Source organism: Eptesicus fuscus, chromosome 4 (assembly GCF_027574615.1).
Source record: "Eptesicus fuscus isolate TK198812 chromosome 4, DD_ASM_mEF_20220401, whole genome shotgun sequence".
Taxonomy (NCBI): domain Eukaryota; kingdom Metazoa; phylum Chordata; class Mammalia; order Chiroptera; family Vespertilionidae; genus Eptesicus; species Eptesicus fuscus.
This window is the reverse complement of record NC_072476.1, coordinates 89,174,510-89,178,164: the sequence shown is the minus strand read 5'-3', so window position 1 is coordinate 89,178,164 and position 3,655 is coordinate 89,174,510. Positions and strand designations below refer to the sequence as shown.

General features: G+C 41.1%; 1 pseudogene; it reads right to left on the bottom strand.

The window, feature by feature from the left end:
* Positions 1 to 1,124: 1,124 nt before the first annotated feature.
* LOC103305297 (hydroxymethylglutaryl-CoA synthase, cytoplasmic-like) lies at positions 1,125 to 2,669 on the bottom strand (annotated as a pseudogene).
* Between the last annotated feature and the right edge of the window lie 986 nt (positions 2,670 to 3,655).

Below are 3,655 nucleotides of genomic sequence, written 5' to 3'. Positions count from 1 at the left end.
CATGTTATAGTTCAACACCAAAAATATCTACAAAACTGTCTATCCAGTCTTATTCAGATTTTGGGATGGTTTTCTTAAGGTGGAAGTCTAAGAAAATGCTTTATAGATTCTACTTCCAGATCTTAAATGGAAAACTCATTTTGGCTGATCAAACTATGTAAAAACGGTATTACCTTTTTCTTTTCATTAAACAGATTTTCTTAAAGGAAAAGAATCCTTATAACATGAAGTCAGATTGTCAGTCTTTCAGTTACATTTATAACACTGAAGCATCAGAAGTAACCTAGTGCCTTGGCCCTGTCCTTCTTTTTAAAATGTTTAAGAGCAGCTAGAAAAATGGTTTATTTATTACTCAAAATAAGGTACAAAGGGTTGCAGCAACAAGCTTCCTCATACACAAGTTCCAGTAACTTCTCAGTTTTTCAGCCTAGTCCAGCATGAATGGATTCAGGAACAGACCTAGAGCTACACTCAGAGCTGCAAACGCACCAGGCCACCCCACCCAGGCCTGCTCAGGGCCAGACTCTCCACTCAGGCCCTTTGCAATCACTCCTCACTGCTGCCTGGATTTAAAGCCACATTCCAGTTTCCAGAACCAGTTACCATCCCAATTCTTCTCTTCAGACTGTACAAAGTTTAGAAAAGAACATGTTTGTCTTGCCATTTTCAAACAGGTTTTGTGTAGATCACATGTAAGAGCACATTCCTTGAACTAGAAACGTTTTTCAAAAACCACAGGTACTTTCAGTACCCTATTTGTTGGAAGCATAACACATTCAAAAAAAACTAAAATTGAAGACTAGTATCTCTCCTCCTTTCTGTCAGAATCATACGACTCATCAAACCACATTTAAAAACTAGGCTTCATGCATACGAATGGCCAGAGAGATAGGAAGTTTTGCAGAGCCATTAACATCATGGAATACAGTAAGCATTGGCTAGACTCAATAGGAGGCTAAGAGACTTTCCAAAGAACGTAATAGTTTTCCAGGCTCCATGTCAGTCACATAAAATTTTAAGCAACATGTAACCCCTTAGTATTGTCTCCAAACATCCCATTCTAACCGTTCCCATACATACCCAACCCCATGTGGCCCACACAGGTCTTCCCCACACAGAAGTTCTCAATACCCCCCCCCCCCCATTGCTGATGACAGCTGCTCTGGTTTTGCTGACGTTCCCTGGAGTCTTGGCACTTTCCTAGAAGGACTGGGAACAAGTTCAGCTACTGGGCTTGAATGCACATTCCTATTCCTTCGTCCAAAGTGTCGTCTTTTGGAGAGGGTGGTCAGGCATAAATTCTCCTGTGCTTTTCATCCCCTCTAACCAGGTACCATGGTCTTTCAAAGAGTAAATCTATTGAACTCTGGGGACTATAGTTGACCAGGTGATGAGTGTCCCCTCCACCTTCATGCTTTCAGCAAAGATAGTTCTGGAGTCAAGCCTTGATTTAAGAGCACAAAATCTTGCTATTATTTTCCCAAGAGCGGGCCTTGGAGTGGCATCTTGTGTAACTTTAAGGGAATGGAAGGTGGCAGCCAAACCAGCACCATGAGAGGACATGCTGACCCTCTTTCCTGCCAGCTGAGGTGAATCCTGGGCCGGGCCAGAACAGAACTAAGGCAGCCATCCATGGAGGACATGCACATATCTCCATTTTGATTTGATACAAGCAAAGATGCCTCTGTTTTCTGACTAAAAGTTCAGAACTAGCCTTCATAAATGCCTCTTGCACATCTCTATCAAAGTAGGCATCTTCTAATCTAATACCCCCAAGGGCTTCCAGGCCACTCTAGATACTGTTTTTATCTCTGTGCTGGTCATTCAGCATGATCTGAGCTAGAGATTTTTGAGCCAGTTTACAATAGGATGAAGGGAAGATCATGAAGCTGAAGTCATTCAAAGCAAAATCTTTATCATGTCCCTCTTTCTGCCATTGGGCATGGATCTTTTTGGGGTAGACAGAGTAGCAGCGGTCTAATGCACTGAGGTAGCACTAGAGGGAGAGTTTCCCTTCTACTATGACATATTCGGAAAGCATATCAGGATTATGACAGTCATAGGCATGTTGTATGTGTGTCCCATGAAGTCCTCATTCACAAATGAAAGGAGCATTTGGCCCAATGAGCAGAGCAATGGCTCTGACTCCACCTGTAGGTGGAGCATTTCTGGTGACGTATACAGCAATATCTCCTGCAACTACCAGGTCAGACCATCCATCCCCAGAACTGGACTCAACCTATTTCACAGCACTGAAGACAGTGGCTGTTCCTCTGTAGCAGGCATTTGTGGTGTCTGCTCCTTCTATATCTGTGTTCCCAGACTCCTGAAAAAGCTATGTCAAATTAGTCTTCACCAACTTTGATTTGTAGATGATTGTATCTGTTCCAATTTCTAGAAACCCAATGCAATAATAAGAAAGGCTATTTCTCTCCATAAGATTCTGAACTACAGTCATGCAAAGAGAGTTGATATCTTCTCTATCTATGCAGAAGCCCATCCTGGTCTTGTCCACGCCAATAGTATACTTTCCAGCACCTACACCATCCATAGTATTTTTCCAACTCTGCTTGATCAACATACCGAAAAGGAAAATAAATCTCAAAGGCATAACTTCTCACATCTTTTGGCCAGAAGGCTTCTGCCTTCAAAGGAAGTGACCCAGGCATGGTGAAAGACAGAGAACATCAGTCTCAAAGTCTGTCACTGTTTCCTCCTTCGGGCAGCAAAGGTGTTGATACAGGAGAGGAAAAATGCTTTTCTATTACCATTTTAATTACAAGTCACTTCCCTTCTTACATGAATATAATTAGGTTTAAGTTCAGGAAGCAATGATTTCCTTTTTCTTTATCACATGAGCTTTTTAGTTTAGGTCAGGTTATCTAGTTTTGGGAAAGATCAGAAGGCCGGCATGGTAGGGTATTACTTCCCTTTGGCTGAAGTAATATTCTCTGTTTATATATTGAAAGTAACCCTCAGTGGGTAAATTACATATGTACCCAAGGGCACAGTGTCTTGAAGTTCAGTTGACACAATGCAAAAACCCTTGTTTGGTTTTGTTGTTCTGTTGTTTTTGAGGTGAGTAACTATACTGCAGACTTTTCTATTGGAAACTGAATTAGGAACCTAATTTCTATGTATGATGTTGGCTTAATTAGAACACTGTCCATAACAGTTTGACATTTAGAGTCCACAGAAATAGCTTTTAAAGAACAACTTCACAATTTCTCCAAGGCAAATGTGGAGTCTGGAATAAACTTTAAATCGCATATAATTTATCTGACCTAACAATTTTAATTGTCACAAGGAATTTCATCATGATGTTGGCTCTCCATCCACCTATGCTATCTTGTGTCTCAAATGGACAGAGAGCTAAACAAGGAGCAACAAATTAAAAGTATCACGCTCTTTACCTCTGTATTTCTTCCTAATTAAGAAGTATGTTAATTGAAATCAGCGTGACACGGACCCTGTGCAGAACTCTCCCGAGTATTGTAATTGGTGTGTGGAGCTGTCGCCCCAGGGTCATTTACTGGAGTGATTCCCACCTGGGTTGGGAGTAACTGAAAATCTTCACCTAAAAAGCAACTTCAAGCTTATAAAATAGGACTGCCAGTGGAAAAGCAAATATATCCACATCCAAATTAGATTTTCT